Source organism: Poecilia mexicana, unplaced genomic scaffold, assembly GCF_051168715.1.
Source record: "Poecilia mexicana isolate PSO_F unplaced genomic scaffold, ASM5116871v1 scaffold_5, whole genome shotgun sequence".
NCBI classification, from domain to species: Eukaryota; Metazoa; Chordata; class Actinopteri; order Cyprinodontiformes; family Poeciliidae; genus Poecilia; species Poecilia mexicana.
In genome coordinates this window covers 6,846,620-6,867,637 of record NW_028263374.1, presented here as the reverse complement: position 1 = coordinate 6,867,637, position 21,018 = coordinate 6,846,620, and positions in this window count along the sequence as shown.

Below are 21,018 nucleotides of genomic sequence, written 5' to 3'. Positions count from 1 at the left end.
GACGCCTGACGTTTGCGCTTAAAACATCCATTTTTGACGCTGAATTTTGGGTTTTCTTAATAAGCATCCAAACAATTAAAAATGCCTCAAATGTTTTACTCTGTGCTTACTTTACAAAATGACTATTTCACTTTCTGACTGGCAAGAAATATTGCACTTTTGCACAATATTCAAATTTTTCGAGCCCTGCTAGTATTCCTCCAACGTGCGCTCTCCCATCGGAATCTTTGCGGGGCATCAATATGATGGATTAATCTAGTCCTGCTGGAGAAAAAAAAGATAATTACTCAACACAATAATTACAGCTGCCCCATGCTGAATCACACTCAGCTGGCTGATAAGATTTCGCTATCACAAGCTGAATGGATAACACAACTTGAAGGACAAGTGGAGAACTTCAGAGGTTAACATTGTTTTCTTCCTCTGTCTCTCCTTTAATACTCTTTAATGGAACCTCAGCTTAACCCACAGTTCTCATCTTAAGCAGCACAAAAAAGCTAGTTTTCTTTATGCTCACAAAGGAAATTATAGACAAAACACCACGCTACGGAGGCATCCTTCAGTTTCCCAATTTCCATGTCGGGGGGTAAGCATTTCCCCCTCGTTTCCCAGGGCCAAATGTTACAAGAACGAATCATCCAAACAGTAATTAGAGCTGATTCTTGCGCGGCAGCCCCTAATTTGGTCGAAGTTGTCAGCAGGCAATTATGGCTGTTGGATAACGGTGTGAAAATAGAAGTTGTATCTGAATGCCTCTGCTCATGGCGGTCGCTTTAAAGGGCACGAGGTGAGCCGCTTTGTCTTGCAAATTAACGGTCATCTTTCTTGTGAATACCTAAACGCGCGCTCGCATCTCTGTTAACGCCCGTTGTTCCGCAAAGCTGCAGAAATCATCAACGCCTACAAACTCCACGGCCTGCGGAAGACGTTTTCAGTGCAAGATGGAGTACATTATTAGCGCTTTTCACCAGGGACGTACCGCTGTGGACCAGTGTGTCCTGCACTTCATAAATGCGGGCCTTAATGAAAGGGCGGTAAACAGAAAGATGCTGTTGAACGAAAGACATAAAAAGTCCAGTTGGAAAAAAAACAGGGAAAAGATTGTGGTTCTAGAGCTGCGAGGATTTCGTCACATAAGCAAAATTCTAAAAAAAAAAAAAAAAAAACACTAGAGACCCACGTGTTGTTTTCCTTCACCCCGATAGTTGAACATCTGAAAAGCATGGAGTGCTTTTGTGGTTCGCCTCTTTGAGTCGAAACTTCTTGAATATCTCTGTGTTACTCGATTGAACACTAAATATTTCTGTACATAAATTGAATCCGGTTTATTGTTGAGATTTGACAGTGCGTAAGGAAACTGAACTGAATTGAACAGATCAAACTTCTTCTGCAATTAGAGCTAAAAGTCTTTTGAATATGTCACAGCAGCTTTGAACACAGAGACATCTCGGCCATTTTTTGGCAAAACAGTGTGAGCTCAGGCCTACTGGATGAAAAATGATGAGTGATCATCAATTCTCAGTGTTGCTACAGAGTCTTCATTAGAAGACTCTGTAGTCTTCCAGAGTCTTCCAGTGAAGACTCTGGAAGCCATACAGGATCTGTATGCCCAGAAAGCCATACAGATCCTGGGGTGCAGTTTTGTACCCTAACCCTCTTCACACCTTTACCCCCTTCCTGTCTGGTCTTAACGTTGTTTGTTTCCCACAAAAAAAAACCAAAAAAAAACCTGTGGGGCGGTTTCACAACACGAGATTCACTTATTAAGTGATTTTGGGTGACTTCTGGAGACAGTTGGCTTCACTGGATTGTGGTTAGGAGAATCAGAGAAAAGTTTCCAGTTTTACTCACAGCTGTACCCTACTTTGGTCGGTTTGTCACATAACATCCAAACTTTTAAAGTTGTAATGTGACAAAATGGGGGTGGGGGGGTGGGGGGGAAATATATCAAGCAGTTAAACTATTTTTTGCCAGGCACTGTGTGGAAGTAAGTTCATTGCATGGTGCAGACAGCCCTGTAGCTATAGCGGAGAGACTAGCGGTGCTCAAGTAATTAATTCATCAGTGAGTGACAGTTAAGCTGTGGGGCAGAGGCTCGCTCGTCCTTAATAAACAGATAGAAGTAGATTTATGTGGAAAGTCCACTGCGATTTCCTCTTTTTTTGTGTGCGTCTCTTCCCTGCGTTTTCTTCATTTTGGCTGACACGCATGCATGCGCGTTTATACATAATGCAGTCGGCGCAGTCGCCGCCTGCAGCCATGCTTTTATTTATATTCCTAAGGTCTTTGGAGTCCTCCTATGTTGTCTCGCACTTGAAGGAGGATCCATCGAGACGGCAGAGGAGAAAACAACAGAGGAGCAGAGGTCAATTGAGAGTGTGGTGCACATCAGAGGAAACAATGGCTGCTGAATTATTGAGTCCTTCCTGTCCCATCAGCTATTTGTCCCACGCCTAATGGGTTTCCTTCTCTAAAAGGCAGCGTGTGGGAGAGGAGAAGAGAAGGAATTTACTTTCCTGTTTTCAGAGGTGGAAAGAAAAATACAAGAAAACTGTTTTTTTTTTTGTTTTGTTTTGTTTTGCCTTAAGACAGGAGGGTTCTGTCTCAGCTTGTTTAAGAGATCTCTTCAGACTTTAACTTTAACTTTGGGTTATCACACGGCTTTAATGGATTCGTCTTGACGGGCTTAAATTATTTATTAACCGTATGGAGCAGTGAAATTCCAGCGATGCCGGCAAAAATTATGCTACGTTCTAAACACTGGCATATTCTCAGACACATTTATTGAAGAGGCTGAGCTCAAAGGCTGTCTGTTACTGTCTGCCACTACAGAGGGATCAGTCTGCTAGCTCACTTCGATTAATTCGCTCTTACTCCCCCTGCAGCTTTTTAGATTTAGCCCCCATCACACCACATTGGTCAATGTGAGTTCAGCACACCCACACCCACACACACACACACACACACACACACACACACAAACATGCATATTCACGCACACCCACACACACATCAAAATGTTGCCAGGCAGGAAGGCAGCCGCTGGACCCAGCGTCCACACACATACGTTTTTAACACTTTTCCGGAGTGGGTGTGCGCTCCTGCGGGGGTTTATCGGGTGGGACGACGTCCTGCTGCGAGTTCAGGAATCTCAGTCTGTCAAGCTGGCAGTCAGGACTCTGCAGGCGTCTCCTGAGCACAAAAGCGAAGTCAAGGGCCAATAAACAGCAGCGGGAAAACCCAGGAGTCAAATCGATACCGAGACCACGCAATCTCCCTGCACTCGGTACAGGATCTTCTTAATCGCTTCAAAGTTTGGCCGTTTCTCGCCCACAGAGGCGCGTTCGCGCGCAGACTTCGCGCGCGCGCCTTTGCACCTCAGCCACATGAAAGTGGCATGTTGTGGGCTGCAAGCATCTTCTCCTGAAATCGTTACGTCAGTCTCTATGCTGGCCCAAAGCTTACAGCGCTTGTTTCAAAGGGTCTGCTTGGGTGTGATTGCTGTCAGATTGTTTAAATCAACGCAGAGGGGAAAAAAAAAAAAAACACACAACTAAACTTCCATTTTCCTGCTTCTCTCTTTTTCAAGGTGTCAGCTGTTCATGTAATTTGCTGAGGGAATACTATTTCCTCTCGCTGCGTGTTATTTTCTCTGCGTCATTTTTTTAAAACAAGTACTCATTTGGAGGTCTATAGTGATGTTGGATGTTTTAAGTTCAACTTATTGTTCAGCAACCCCAGAAAACAATACAGGTACATCTAAAAAAACAACACCAACAAAAAAAACTATTGACTGTTGTGAAGAAATAGATATTTTGATTCTTAGTGAAACTTTAAGTTTATTTATATATCACTTTTAAAAGCAGGTTTAAAACGGCACCAAAGTGCTGTACAAAAATGATAACACGATAACAACCGTTCAGATTGTTTACACATAAGCATGAAATGTTTAATGTCTTTATTTTGTAATTTTGATCATTTTGCTCACAGATGAAAATGATCCTGCAATACAGAAATACGAGTGTCTGTCTATGTGATAACTTCATAGTCAGTGAAGGAGTGAACCTATTTCTTGTGAATCTGTGATTTTCATTATTCAGCTATAATCAATAAAATTACAAAAACATAGAAGCTTGAAATATTTCACTCTATTTTGAATGGATTTACGTAACATCAGTTTCTCTTGTCAAACAAGTTGGTGTGAATATTTAACTTTTTCACAACATCCTAATTTTTTTTAGATGTTCTTGCATGTTAGAGTTTGTGGTTTTAATGTAAAAAAGGTAATTATCATTCAGCTGAGATACTATTACTAAAGGAATCATTACTGTCAGTAGATTCAACCATTCAGTTGCTTTATCAAGTGGGACACTACAGGCTGAGGTCTAGGAAAGTCAGTCTTCGTGCAGGGTGCACAACTCTTTCGTTCAAGGTTAAAAAACAACATTTCATAGTCTCTTCTAGCTTTAGTTGTTGTTCTGTTCTCTATAGGCATGTTTTGTTAATTGTAACAAATGCATGCATACATAAGCAGACGTCCAAGATGCGAAATATCCCCAGAGTCCTTCCCAAATTAGAATATATATTTTTTAAAGTAGAGATGGCAGGGGTCTGTAGCTGGACTGGTACTTCTTTAACCCAGCAGCTTGAGGAGTCAGAAGTCAGCCTTAGCCTGGAGCAGTCACACCAAAACAGCCAGAGGAGCGCCGTCTGAATGTAAATACAGAGCTGATGAATAATACATCGGCATATGCAGTTAGATTATAAACATATTCATTATACATTGGTGTGGCGGCGCCGTGTCCCGCCTCGTCTCGTGACGGCGTTGACTGATTCCTGCTGACAGAACAGAAAATGTCTCAGCTCGGTTTTACTGGTAGCGACCAGATGCCACTGAGAGCACACACACAGAAAAAGAAGGAGGTGCTGGATTACATTAACAGTAATAAGTGAATAGTGAAAAGTCTGAAAATCAATCATGGTTGATCTGCGTGACGGCCACTGTGCCAGTGGCAGAGCAGGGGTCATCCTGTCTGAATAACACCGAATGGTTTGAATAAAACATTGTTTATCTCTCAGCCCTCTCTGTGTTGGTTGAGACAGTTTATGCTTTTCAGTAGTTTTGTAATGTTTGGCTTAAAATCAGCTTTTTGTATTTATTCAATTATAATAGCAACTTGGTTTTTCTTTGCAACGCTAACAACTGCATGGGTATGAAGTTTACGTTAAAAATGCTAGCGTTAGATAAACAAAGCTCAAACTTCATTATGTCTAAATAAACACATTTTGAATAACACAATTCATAGTAAATAAATAATTTATGAATCATGACGTGTCTTCAATAACTTTATGACCAATCGTTTAGTTAAACCGGATGTTAGCTAGCGTAAGCTTGTGCTAAGTGAGTTTGTACAGGTCTGATCAAGTAAAGAGGGTGTTGTGGATAGATAATAGTATTACAGGTGGACTTTGTCATAAGAAATGATCCCTTTAAAGAAACAGATGCAAATTTTCAGCTCAAGACACTTGAAAACAAACGGAAACCAAATGGCAGCTTCTTCAAAGATTTTAAAATTTTCTGATTTGTAACGTGGTTATTTTCTGACTACATCTACTTTCCCCATCACAAACTTATCAGTTTCAGATAATGTGACTGAATGCACTGCTGTGACAGTGTAGTTCATCTGCAGTAATTACAGAAATGAATTACCTGATCAGTTTTTTAACCGGATCGTTATCGAGCAGCAATTAATGGGCTTGCACATGATATGTAAAGACATTTTGCTTAATGTAAATGTAGAATGAAATGTTGTTTTACTCCCATCATCACGGAAACCGTCAATAGCAGACAGCTGGTTTAATTACTACACCGTCTGTGTCAGACTCGCTTCTGATCACATTTCTTTTGTTTATCAGGGTTCGTTAGAAGCTGCTCACGACATCACAGAAAGCCTTTGCAGCTAATAATACACATGATAAAATTTTCCATACTTTTTTATACAGTATTTATGGGTGTGAAAGTGCTCAGGGAATACGAGTCAACTTCTAAGATGGCCCTTCTCAGAGCAAGGAGGAGAAGAAGAGAGAGAGAGCGAGACACTGCGACATCCCCTGTGTGGGATCTGTTTTACACATCATTTAACTGAGAAATTGTATTTCTCTTTTAACACGTCTCAGCAGCCATTAGCGAGAATTTGTACAGACTCGCTAAGTTTCGTGGCGCCACCGCTACACGCAAGTGGCTAACCACCGTTATCACGTCTCGGGTCTGAACAATTACGAGCGACCATGTTCTTGTGAATATGTGTCACATTAAATTTGTCCTGACAGCAACGGAGGAGGGAGGCGAGGACAGGAATGCTGCAGGGATTATTTGTTGAGCTCGGGAGCCCATTTCTTCAAGGCATTAGCTGCCTGGTGGAGCGCTGGGCAGCTGACAGGGAGCCATGACACAGCGTGTGGAGCCATTTGGGAGTGCTGCAAGAGAACGCGCACGTTATTTGGCGCACCAGAAATGCAACTTAAGCATTTCGTAGAACCGAGATGCAGATATAAAGCAAAGAGAGAGAGAGAAAAAAAACAAAAAAACACAGCCCGGTAGCTATATTGAAATGGGTTTTATGTTAATTATGGGCCTGTTTGCTACAAAACGCCTAAAACCATAAAATCTGAAGAGGCAGTGATTGGTGTAAAGTGAAGAGAAACAATGTAAACCATCTGTTGTAGCCTTGTGATCAGATGTAAGCCTAAAGGAACATGGGCAAAACATTTGATGCAAACCTGTTCATCATCGCCATAGAAACACACTTTTAATCTACTTTTAAAGGATTTTACTGATTAAAGAAGACATGAAGTTAGCTACTATTCATTTTCAGTGAGCAGTTACAAAATGTAACTACACTGTTGAGTGTCATTGTCAACAAAAGCTAGTAGCTCTTCCATATAGTTCACTAAGCAATCAGAGAAAGATCACAAGTTGGGGCTTAGCACGCTAAAAATGTTTTTAAAAAATCGTAACAATTCTTATAGTCACTTTTTCACTGCACCGCCAGTATTTTTCTCGCTATAAACAGAATAACTCATCATATGAAAAAGAAGTTTTTAAAGTTTTGCTTTGTGTGACAGTGTTTGAACACCAAGTGGGGTGTTTTGAGGACAAACCGCTGAAACGAGCCTGTGCTGTAGAGTAAACATACTCAAATGCTCCAGAATAAAACCGCTGAAACACTTTGCCACTCGTACTTCACTGCGCAGGTATTACTGGAAACGTGAACTCTGTACATGGATGATTAAAAATAAGCAGGTGCGTTCCCAGCCTCCTGTATGTCATTAGCACCTGCATCAGTTTGGCGTGAACTGCTTGAAATAGCAGCGATGCACATCGGTGTGCTCTTCTAACTCGACAGATTCTGAGATTGTTCTGGTTTTGTTTTTCTAGATTGTTCTGAAAATGAGACCAAATCATTTTCTGCACTGGGTTTTGATAACTGGAAGAAAAAAGAAAAAAAAAAAAAAAGTCAAGACAATCTTCATGGCCGCAGGCCTCGAAGTAAAAGCAAACAGATAAGCAGTGCAGAAATGCATATGTCTGCCCACACCCTTCTGTGTTGCATGTAAATAACTTTGCCCTTAAGGTTTGCTTTATTTAAAAGGAAGGCGCGCCAAAAAAACAACAACATTGCCATAGAATTTCAGATTGGTATTTTAACATTGTGACCTTTGAGTGAGTTGAATACATGAAAACAGCGGTGTTGGAGCCTGATGAATAGCTCGGGTCTTTTCCCAGCTGGGAGAGCAGATGCTGAGAGACAGAATATGTTCTTCTATCCTCCTGCACTCCCCTTTTTTTTTTTTTTCCTCCCCTCTCCCCGCTTCTAATCTTATATTAGAGACATGGGGCTGGGGGAGGGAAGGGCGTGGGGAGTGTGGGGGCAGTTGTTTGGAAATGACACACTATTAACTGTCCTGGCGTTAATCTTAATGCTTCATGCTAGAGGATACACACAATCCATTTTAATGCAATTAGCTCTTGCCAGGAAGGATGAGTTATTCAATGGAAGCATAATTGCATCCTCAAGTTTTTACACTGGTTCATTCCAGGGATGTAATTACTTTCATCCATGGTTTAGCACATGGTGCCATTCAAACGTGCGGCACGCGGCGCAGACCGGTGCTCTCGCTGGGCCACGTGCACAATCGTATGGGATTAAGTTGACAAGCAATGCATCACACAATCACACAACTTTACCTCATTATACAAAGTGGAAAAGTAAAATTGCCTGGCATCAAGTTTCATCAGAGCTCGTGTTCACGGCGAATCCCCAAACGGCGACCCGCAGACACACCGGGCCTGGAGATTGATGGCCCGACTTTGGATGCGTCACCACGAAAGGGGGGGTGGGGTGACGGCCGCGTCTTTCTTCTGTCTTCCAAAGTCATCGGGCTGCTTGTTTGCAGCATCGGTGTGACAAAAGCTCTAAATATTACAGTGCATTATTTCAGGGGATGGTAGAAAAAAAATAAAAAGTGGGAATGCAGAGTTTCCAGCAGTTTCCTCTCTGTTTATCTCCTCTTATGTTTCTTTTTTGGTGATTTTGTATTCTGCTAAGCCTCTAAGTCCTCCCGACTTTTGATTAAATTAGTAAACACTACTTTGTTGTGCAGTCTCGCATTTTAAGTTTTGAAGTTTGTTGGTTGAAAATATAAACAGCCACGGTCTCTGACAGAAGTATTCATAATCTCTGTTACTCAAAATTCACCTAAATTAGTGAATAAAGTTCTCCAGTGTCACCAGACATGCCACTAGGAAGATTCTGGCAAAGTCTTGAAGTGATATTGTAAGCTTTGAACATCTCAAGGGTCACTTTTGAGTCCATCATCTGAAAATGGAAAAGTTATGGTTTAGCTGAACCCTGAATCCAACAAAACGGGCAAAACCAGCGTCATGGTGTGGAGATGCTTCAGGAGAAACGGTTGAGCTTGTCAGAGTGGATGAACAGATTAATTGAGTTAAATAAAAAGCCAAACCTGGATGAAAAAAGTTTGAGACTTATGGGAGTCGTTCAATTTCCAGCACCACAGTGACCCTAAACACACAGCTGGAGCTGCGATGGAATAACTTAGATCAAAACAAATCTTTGACAGGGGCCCTGTCAAAGTTTAGACCTACATCTAATTGAGAACAGATGGTAAGACTTGAAAACTGTTTGAATATTCTCTCCATCCACTCTGACTGAGCTTGAACTATTTAGCAAATGGGGGGAAATGTTTAATCTGCAGATGAGCAAGGCTATTAGAGACGTACCTCAAAAGATTTGCAGCTTTAATTACAGTGAAATAACCTCTACCAATGAGTCAGGGGAGCTGATTTTATATCCATACCACAGTTTTTAGGTTTGTTTATTGGAAAATCATTTATTATCCTTATTTGGATTTGGTCTGTTACATAAAACCCGATTTAAAGACTTTGATGTTTGTGGGCTCTACTATGGAAACAAGAAGAAGTTCAAGCATCATGAGTAAATTTCCACTGCAGTTGTCAACTGCTGTATGTAACCGGGTTCTGCTTCACTCCTCTGTACCAGGCCGGCCCAAGTAACCCCTCGACTCTGCGGGTTTTTTTTAGGTTTTTTTTTATGAAGACAAAGAGTTTCTGGGTGATCTGCAGTTTATTTCCTGAATGAGAACATATCGGGTTCGAATCAGTGCAACAGCCCAGCTTCAATCAGCACACGACAACAGAGCGAGCGTTATGTTAGCTTTTTAACTGCACGTCAGTGACTTTTTTCACACGTTTGTAATTGTTGAGCCTTTGTTTACATCTGGATTTATCCCCTCTGGCTTCTGCTGGTGCAAAATTGTGACTCATGTCTGACATCGATGACATAAAAGTCAGATGAAATGTGTCATGACCGTTTGAAAACAGATACATACCCGACTTAGTACCACATATGAGGGTGGCGAATTTTGGGAGGGGGGGGGGTTGAAAAGATCGCACTCGGGTCATTGAGATTGTCGTGACAAAAGTTAGATATCTAGGCCAAGAAAAAAAAAATGGCTTTGCCTTCTGTGTGAACATCAAGAAGAGTTGTCTTCTTAACTTTGCTAAAATATTCATCCTGCTTGCCTTGTGCTGAATAACTCAGGCGCTAAGCCCCCCCATCCCCATTTCAAGTCTATTACTGTTGTAAATCACATAGAGGGCAAATAAGGAAGGCTTAAAGCAGTGTCCCTGTGAGGCCAGTGCTTAACCAGTGATGTCTGGGCAAATAAAGGATTCTGTGCAGCAGGACGGGGAGAGAATAATCCCAATGAGTTGCCGCGAGGGAGATTGTTCCTCAGTCCAAATCTGTAAATAATGGAGATGAAAGAGAACCAGGCCTACGAATGATCTCGAGTGGCCCTGAGCAGCCCACGGGCCCCAAGTCACAACCGAGGGGAAGGCAGAGGCCTACATCCACCCACAACTCCAGCCCAGGCCCACAGTTATATTTGGCAAGGCAGCTAAGCTCAGCCATTTAGAATGAGGGGGTTGTTTAATTGTTATGCAACTGTTTCACTTTTTTTTTTTTCAGCTCATCATATTTCATATTTAAACGAACACGCAGCTTTAGCAAGGCGAGCAAAGTCACATTTCTTTTGCCGTAAAACTTTCTTTCTTCAGTCTACGAATTGCCAGGCCACACCTAAATGTTAGCAAACTTTCTATTGTTATGGCCAATCACAGCCAGTCAAAGAATCTTGACTCGTTCGATCTGGGTCACTTTCACTGGAGAATAAGAAATATGTCTGCACTAAATAAGACTATATTACTTAGGTAAACTTAGGTATTCTGCGGTCTATCGAATGTTGCTGCTGCGACCTTCATTTTTAACCCTCCATGTCATTAAGCACTGACCTCCTGCTCTGTGGAGGGGTCACTGGATAAGTCAGAAAATGCTGACAAGCTTTATTTTTTCTTTCTTTAAGCAAAGTCATATTACTTGATATTCTCCAAGGCCTCCCTGAAAAACCCCTGCCAAACAGCTGAAACTTGGACAACGCTCACATTTAGTATCGTCACGCATTAACGCGTGATCACTTGTACTGAGTTCAGTACATCTTGAGAAACTGCTGGCTTCCCTTAAGCTGTTTCTGATGTACTGTTAAAGCCATTATTCATTCACCATCGACTTGGCCACTCAAACACACCTTTTGAGACGTTTCTCCATTACCTTTGTTCATTTAGAGCAGGGTTGTCCAAAGTGTGGTGCGTGGGCCATTTGCGATCTTTAGAAACATTTTGTCTGATTCATAAATGCAATTCAAGAACACTTCAAATTGATAATGTTAAGTGGAATGCAATGCATTAATCATTTATTTAAATTTAACGGTGAACAATTGCACGAAAAGACTGCGGCACACCCATTGATCAAACCTTTACAGAGAGCTGAGAATAGACGACAACCTTTTTTTTTTTCTCAGATTAATTAAATTAAAAACAATTGACTGATTTATAAATCCGTTTTCTAGGGGGAAAAAACAAGCTTGTTTTATAAAAAATATAGTTTTTATTAAATGAACTCTTTTTGTCGTAAAAAATAAATCTATTGTAATTTTTGTTGTCTGCCAGCATTTTCACTCCGACAATTTTGGCAATCGATGCACAAGCCTGGGTCCTTCTAATTTAGAGATACATTTTTTGCAGGATGTTTCAGGCAGAAGTGAGAACAATCTACTTGCTCTAATTGTATTAGACCAGACTTCCTCTGATTGCTTAGATATTCACTTAGTTTATCTACCTGGAGCTATTCTCCAATGTTCTACAGCAGACTGGTAAGTAAAATGTATGTTTTGTTTTTTTTATTTAATTACAAGAATCAAACTGATTACAACCCAGCAAATTTACCCATTTTATCAATTTAAATAATTGGACAAGAGGTGTGAGCATACAAACGCTTAATATGCGAGTGTGTGTCGTTGCACTTCACCCCATCAATTGACGGCGAGCCCCTACATCGAGGTACATCTGCATGATCGGTGGAGCGATTCCACTTAATAACACTCAACATAACACATGCCTGAGCCTGCGCGTCTGCTGACACGCTCTCACAAAGTTCAGGCACATCTTGTGATGCAGACATCCCGCCAGCTCATTCATAAATGATCTGAGAGTATGATACAGCCCAAGGAAAAAAAAAAAAGGGGAAAATGTGTAGCTGTCCAAGCGAATTCCACTGACATGGTGCTTTATGGGGTGAAAGCCGGACTTCAGAGTGCTGGAGAGCGAGGAAGAGGATTCCGTTTGGTGTTGCACCTTCAGGCCACAGCCGTGGAGACACAAGTGCAACTATGACATCCCTTTCATTGACTTGATGCTGAAATATTTACCATTTTACGCCAACATTCTGTGCTAAGAGCGCTTTTAGTGTTTCTCTTCACTTGGAGTTCTCTGACATTCACATTGTCTGGAAACAAAGATGAAGACAACACTTTGGTTTTTGCTAATCATCTTTTCTGTTTTAGCCAAGCAACTGGGCTAGTTAGTGGTACTGGTAGTGTGTGTAGCTGTTAGTGAATCCAGTGCAACACCGGGTTTGTAATATTTATACTTTTTTTGCAAAAAAAAAAAAAAAAAATTCCAAACTTTTTCATTCTGACTAAAAAGGAACATGGTTGACTGTACTGAAAATAAATCTCCTTCCAGATTTAATCTATTTCCTTTTATCATTTATGAACATTTCAAGTCTTTATGAGCATTCTACAATTCCTGATGTTTATTTTTCCGCTTTTCTCAGATGAAATGTTCCTGTTTGTCATTAACAAGAAGCAAACACAATGTTGCCAAACAAGTACAGCTGAAACAGCTACTTGTCAGTATTCTCGGCGCTAACAGTGACAGTTATTGCACCTTCAGTTATTATCCAGCTGCCAGGTTACGGTTACCGCTTGCTGCAATAATGACACCACTCTGAGGCCGAATGTTTACAGCGTAGGCTTTGACCTTATTGAACGGCGCTTCTTAAAGCTAAAAACAAAGCTGCTGTCACGCTTCTTGTGATGCATTTTCATGTGCATTATAGTTGATTTTCGTCCGATCTAATGGAGAAAGGAAGCCCATTCTACAGTGTGGGTTCCCGTGCCTCTGTATGATGTAGCGCATGTGTATTGGGATGAAAATTGTAACATTTACAGTGAACTGCAGCATCCATTATTGTGGGGCATCAGCCCCTTTCTAACATAAACATGAGGAAAGCTCAGCCCCTTCTGCTTGATCAACACAGTGAAGAGTTAATCTGTTGACTATTTATTTGGATTAACCAATTAATAACTTGCTCATTTGTAGATTCATTTATTTACTGAATTTGAACCAGGTGAAGCTAAAACTGCCACTTGATGAGCTCTGGGTAGAACATAATTACAGAGAAAAATAGTTTTTTTTTTTTTACTATAATTGTAAAATGTAGATATTTCTTGTACAGTTTTGGCTTAATTTCTGTTCTGAATATGTTGGGTTTATTTAACCAAATGGCCTTTTTGAGTCTGTATACTCTTAATAAACGATTAATTGAACTGCCTTGTTGCTGAAAAAATGCTATACAAGTAAAACTTATTCTTCTCCTTCTTAAATTAGTTAACGATTATTTAAATTAAACAATTGGTTATTCCAATCCTAATATGCAATTATGTAAATGTGACGTATAAATTACCCTAAATGACGCAGTTTATGCCACAAAGTTGTTGTTTTTTTTACATATGCATACGATGGAGTCGACATCTTTGTTTCAGACAGTAAATTTCTATCCTGCTTCCTCTGGGTTTCAATCGGTGTTTGACGAGGCGGCGTGCTTCAGAGTGAGGTCAGCCCCATTAACCTTGCTTATCATCCTGAAGCATCTGTTGCAGGGCGCCCTCCATCACCGCTGGCCTTCCAGCAGAGTTATGACAAGTCCTCTTGGCCTTACAGCTCCCTGTTAAAGATGAATGGGTGTGGGCCCCTGCGCCCAGGTGAACGACAGCAGACGCTTTCTGCCACGGTGGCTGCTAGCTGCCAGACCAGCGGCTTGCTGCTCTGAAACTGACAGCTGCTGAGCCGAGACATCAAACTGGATAAGGAGAAGCGGAGCTTCCAGGAGTCTTTTTGGTACCAGGAAGACAACATTTCCAGAAATAACTAAGCGAACCTATCTCAAAAAGAAAAAAAAAATCCTTTAGTCTAACATTTAGCATGTTGGGGTGGAGCATTTTATGTCGACAGTGTTTAATGTTGCTTCAAGGTAGTTTCGCTTTGTATACCTTTCACAGGGAGCTTGAGAGGTGATGGGTGGTTGATCAGGAACTGTCAAGAGACGGCAGCGAGAGCCTGTCTTACAAGTCAGCATGGCAGCACCATCAGAGGGCAGTGGGGCTTAGACAGGAGCTGCAGGGATATCCTGCACCATGCTGCTGAAAGCTGTAGAAATCCAGAGCTTGGAAGTTGAGGAAAAAAAAAAAAAAATCCCACTTCTTCTGTTGCTTGTTTCTGTTTCCTCACATTTTATCAATTTGCTTTTCCTTCTCTGTTAAATTGTCACAAAGATAAGAGGACCTGCTCCATGCCGGGCTGGTGCGCTCGTCTGTGGTTTGAGCCGCACTTTTTAGCAGCTGTAGATGTTGTTAAAAGAACTAATGCAGGTTCTTTTACGTTCTTTGTCAGCTCTCTGCTTGCTCCTTTCTGCAGCATTTTGTCTTTCTCTCTTGCTTTCTCACGTTTGTGTTTTCCTGTCGGAAGCGTTTTGCTCACGGACACAATCGGGCTCCAGGCTTTCGCGGCAGAACGTAGAGCACCCATTATTCAGGCCTCGCCCCTTGCCCGGCTTGCTTGGTCACCCATCCTCAGCCGAGTGACAATGAGGCCGGGCGGCAGACGAGAGCCATGAAAGGTGAATATGACAGCGAGCAGGCTGCTGTGAATACGGATCGAGGTTCGGTTGGAGCTGTTGGAGGGCCCGAGTCCGGGGCTCGTCGCTTAACTGTCAGCGAGGAGGTCGAGCGAGAAGGCTGCCTCTACGCTGAGCTCGTCCTGCACAAGAGGCCAGAAATGGCTACAGACCATCGAACATTCAAGTGTTTTCGCTCAGCGCCTACTGAAGGTGGCACCAGACGTCTGAGGACTGACTCACTGCCGTTTGAGACTCAACTAACTGCTTAAGTCGCTTAAGATTTCATACAATTGGGAATTTTATTGTGTTACTGCAAATCGGCGAACGATTTTGTCTCCACAGTGAACATTAAAATCCAATAAGGTCACTGAAGCCTGTAAGACAGTTCAACAAGGGGGTTGGCATGACATGAGAGATCTTACAATGTTTTGCTCAAAATTGCTCTTGTCAAAGTAAATCTGGTTAAATAAGTGCACGATATTATCACCAACACCATACATGAAGCACTTAAAGGTTGGGAACTTGTGTCTGTAGCTAAGATGACATCGTTTCCCTTTCAAAGTCAGATTTTCAATTATTTTCATTCAGCCAAGAAGTTTGTTCCTGAAAGGAAATGTCTCTCTACAGATGTCAAGCTGCAAGCAATGTTGGGCAATGTTTTTAGCATGTTTTTATTATTTTAATTTTATTGCGATATGGGTATTTGAACACCAGACCTCCAGCAGAGGTACCGACTGCACCACCATGCAGCCCTTTTGTTTGAAAGTAGCAAGTCAAGATTTACTCCGTCCTTCCCAGAAACCAATTTTTAAATAGTTATCACCAAAACAGGCCTTATATCCTTGCTATAGTTATTGACAGACATGTTTTCACTGTATATCTAATATCTGTCACCTCCTCTAGAGATCCCAGTCAGCCCTCTGATTGTGCTTCTCCAAAATGTTAAAATTTACAACCAGAATAAATATAAAAATGAAAGTATTTCCTTAAATGTGAATCCAGAAGGATTTGAATTATTTTTAGACTAATCTATTTGAGAATCTTAATGTGAAACCAGAAAAAAAAAAAAAAAAAAAAAAAAAAAAACTTAAACATTCTCATTGTGTAGATGAACAATTTAAAAACATTGTGGTCTAAAACCACCAAATTTTCACATTCCTTCAGTTTTAAAGTGCTTCTGGCAGAGAATATGTGAGACTTGTTTCTGTGCACTGCCGTTTACCTGGCTGAAAGGAGGCTTCTAGACTTTTCCCAAGTTTGCTTTTTTTGGAAATAACTGAGGTCGCAAAAATCAAAATGCCTTTCAGCCATCACTCTAATAGAGGAAATGCTGTTGGCAAGTTGATGACAGACATATGCAGATTACTGCGCATATTACTTTATAGTAACTACTTAATCTCACTGAATAATCTTAAAGTGAGATTATTTTCAAAGTACAGTTTAAATTTTAAAAAGTTTTGATAATGAAAGTACAAAAAAGGAAAAATATATGTTTTTTTTTAGCTCAAAATAAAACAAAAAATGTATAAATCGTGGATTTTTGGAACCTGGACTTAATTATTTGATTGCTGTCACACAATCTTTAAATAGCAGGTTGAAATTCAGGGTGTTTTCTGTGAAACCTTTAGTCTGTAACTTAAATATTATATTTTAGTATTTTCACACATTATTTTAAACAAGGCTTTCCTTTATATGTGTAAACGTGGTGCGGAGCCCGTTTTGAACAGTAAACATGACAAATGAGGGATTCTCAGTTTTCAGTCTCATTTCTTTTTGTGAGCTGGATGGATGAAAACCAAACTTGTTTAAATTCTCATTCTGATCAAAATTACAGCATGAAAGATATTTTTAAAAATCATTTGGGGGTTTTCCATCTTTACTGACTATTTGTGAAGATTTGTTTGGAAACTGTGTGTGATTTCAGAACAATCCAGTTGCCACCAAATAAACTACTGCTTCAAAATGTGGCTTCAGATAGAAACAGAAGGCCTGGACTCACTTCAGGGAGCAAATTCGGTGTCCCTTTGGGCGCTAAGAGCATTCACAGGTCTGCAGAAGGTTCCTTTGTGTCTCTTTTTTCCCCCGAATCCTTTTCTTCTTAAGGTTAATTAAATCTTTTGACCCTCCCACCGAATACTTTGTTGGCTTTCCCTCAAAGTAGGAAAAACTTTAGATCCTCTCCCACATGAATGACTTTTATTGTTACCATGAGTCTTCCTGCACATACAGTCTGAGGATCCATGTTTTTCTTTTTTTTTTTCCCCAGTACAACACGTCCTCTTCCTTTTGGTGTACATACAAAAGTCAGACGCGTTCGTACGGGTTCATTGGATTTCCCTGAATTATGCTCCCCTCTCCGCCTTCATCGATCAGCACCTCTGGGTGACAGCAGGAAATCACATCATATTACTGGCCCTTTGTTAATGTCGTTAGCGGATATTGTTCTGAGGCGAGGTGCGGACTTGCCCAATGTGATTAACTCTTGTGATGAATTTGCTCTGTTGTTTGGAGACCGCTAACCGACTCCAATGATTGACCTGGACCAGAAGCCTTCTAGGCATTTATTGATGTTCGCCGACCGTTATTCCTTTAATGACTGCACTCTGATCAGTGCCAGCTTTATGGCTTGAGGGAAGCCAAGTTGAGTTTGCAAACTTTGACTAAATGGAGATTTAGAGGCTGATGGCCACGTAACGGGGTTACTGTGTGCACATGTGGCTTGGCGGTGCTTTAGTGCCGCTGGAGTTTATTGCCTAGTAGATTTCCTGTTTTGGAGACGAATGCCCTTCCTCCCCCTCCCCCCCCCCAAAAGTCGGCATTGCAATTTCAGATAAAACTAAGTGGACAGTGTAAGCCTAGACTTATAAAAAACGGTCAGGTTGTGGATAATTTTTTTGTAATGTAGAGGGGAAAAGGTCGTAGAGTGCTTTCAAATATTGTTTTGGACATGTTGACTGTGTACCAATTATAGTCTGTGCTGCTTTTTTGTAATTCTTAAAGCAAGCAGAAATACATATATGCTCCTAAGAAGCTCTACAAATGGTGTTCTTTTGTGCTAACACAGTTTGCTCACATTTAGATGATGTATTATGTATGAGGTAAAGCAAAGGTTCCCAATATCGGTGTATATTTATGTAAATTATAAACAGAGAGTTAGATTTTGCAGTAACGGAGTTTGGTTGTTGGAAGGGGAAAAGTACTGTTTCCTGAAAGCTTGTGGTAATTTTTTTTTTTTTAGAAACAGCATGGGACTGATCCTCTTTCCTGCTGCACCGGGCCTCATACGAGGGTTTATCCGATCGGTTACGTCCTCATAGCTTCTATATTTTCAAATCCCGCTGCTATTTGCCTTTTTATAAAAAAAATCAGAGTACAATTCATCTAATTCTGGAACGTCAAAGCAGATAAAAAGCTCACACAGGGAGTTTAATAGAGAGAACTCAAGCAAGTTAACTTTTCAAAGAAGGTGTGTTATCGTCGCGTAACGTTGGCTAAGTGAGGAATCTCTGCTCCGAGAGAAAACGCGTACAAGACGTTGTCACACAATTTTCTTCACTTCTTGATTAAAAATCATAGCATGTAATCAAGGTTAAAAAATCAAAAGCGTTTCTTTTTCTTTTTTATTCTGATGACAGATCATTCATACGCCACTTACTGCGTCTACTTTACCTTCAATCAGTGCTTTTTATCCTCAAATGAATCAGTTAAGACATAAAACAGTCAGATGTGACAGAGAAAACCTTTTTATCTCTCGAATCCCCCCCCCCCCATTTCTCTTTGATCACTTCTGCACCAGTTGTGCTTGTGGCTGAAACGAATACAGCTGCGACCTGGCGCAAGGAAAAAAAGTAAAAATAAATAAAGATGTGATCCGCCCGTATCTCCTCGACGTGTTGGGCGTGTCTGCATCTCCAAGGTGTCAGAACCTCCTGCGTTGGGAATTCGGTGCAGAAATGCAAAACGTTTGCCTGGCATTTAGTAGATTGTGCCACCAAATTTATGCTATTCCAAGTGTTTGAATTTTCCCATCGCTTCAGCATCCACTCAGGAGCTCAGTTTGTTTTATCATCCGTCTTCTTATATTGTAATCAGGATGTCATCCGTAGCCGTCGATGTTCAGTGTACACATTTGATTGATTAATTTTTTTTTTAAATAAAACTAACAACACATGTTTTTAAGGTTGAGTTAAAATGTTTGGATGAGTCACAGCTGTACTTATCATTCATAATGAGTTTTTCTGCTGCTGAATGGTTCCTGGATTTTTCCTACTTTGCAATTAAAATAATTACAAAGTCCCCACATGAAGTGCAAAACTTGAAATTTTTTCAAAAGAAGAAACTTTCTGCCAACTGTCAACAGTGCTTCCCTGAGCCTTTAACACCTCCAGTCATGCCTCTCATTTAGTGCTTTACATATGGTGGCGTCTGCGGCTTGCGTGTGACAGATGTTTTCCCTTTTTATTTATTTTTTTGGCACATCATACAGTACATCCTTGCACAGCTAACGGCTGAATCTGTGAACTGAATCTTCTATTTCATGTGTTTCAACTATGACAAGAAGCTTTGCTGCACTGAGGCATTTCCATTAGGAAAATAGAGTGGGGTGTTGGGGGGGTGAGGGGGTACTTACATTCATTTCCTGTGAGATTATACTCTTTTTTTTTTTCCCCAGTTCCAGTCTTCACTGTGTCATGCATAATTGTAGATTAAATAAATTCCATTATCCAGTTTGTGAGGTGGATCCAAGCTCTCATAAATCAAACTGCTGAAGATTTGACCCGCCCATTGCCGGCTCCTTCGTGTGTGAACAAACTCCTGTCTGCTTCATTAGCTGCATGCGAGCCTGACTAACGCGTCCGTGCGATGACCTCCGGTTGTCCCCTCGCGCTGACCACGATCCTGACCGTCTCACAACGTTCAGCGGAGAGGCTGAATGTGCGACATGTTGATTTTTATCTCTTCTCGCCATGCGCCGACTGCCCACAGGGGTGGCGTTGGAAGCATTTAAAAAAATAAAAATAAAACTACAGCTGGTAATAATCTGTGGTGTTTTACATTTTTACCTATTGTAATGAAAAAGACATTCAAACCACCACGGACCACTCCATCATCTGATTTCATTTCCCACGAGCCTCCTTGTGCCTCAATGCATAATAGAGCTGAGCGTTACGTTACCTAATCAGATGTGCAGTGCTGTGAACAAAGTTTTCACCCCAGCGCCGATTGCTGCTGTTTTTCATCGTTTGTCACCCAAGCTGGGTTTCCGTCAACGTTTTTGGAAGTGTCGCAGAATAGGGACAAAATTTTAAATAATTTCCTCACTTTCGCAAAAAGGTTTTGACACTCGGCTTTGGTGGTTTTTTGACTTTTCTGAAAAACTAGGAATCCCAGACCATCACACCAACACCTCCACAGCTGAATGTGGGTGTAGTTCGCTTTGCTCACTTTCTTACAGTTAAATCATGAAAACTGTGTAATCGTACCTGCTGTTCGTTAGATCCTCTGGTTTTCTTTCTGACCCCCTGGACGAGTCGTTGCTGTGCTGTTGGATTAACTTTGAGAGGCTCCTGTGAAGGTTCATCATCGTCTAAGGTTTTCTTCATTTGTGCATAAATGCTCTCGCTGTGGTTCACTGGAGTCTCAAAGCCTTAGAAATAGATTTATAATCCCCTCTAGACTAAAGCCAGCGGCTTTGTTTTGGTCTGGTTTTGCAGTACTTTAGATCAGAGTATGATTTATTGCTTTTGTTAGATTTCCCCGCCTATTTCTTGTTGCAAGACTCTTTATGTGTAGGTAATTTGGCCATTGGCTAATGCAATTAAAGACTTTACCAACAAATGCAGTTTGTCCCAGTTCATTAATTATTTAAACAGAGAGAGGATTACTTTTTCGCAAAGGGCCAGGTCACTGTTGATACTTTTGTTTCATTATTTTGTGTAAGATCATGAAAAGTCGTTGTAAATGCCTAAACACTGACAGTATAGATACGATTTCTGGCATGAAGCTTCTGCTGTAAGCTTCAACATCGACAAGATGGAAACAAGACACCCACTTATTTTTGTTTTATTTTTAGCAAAGTGCTATCTGCTATTTTAACGTTGAGTCTTTTAATCTGTAC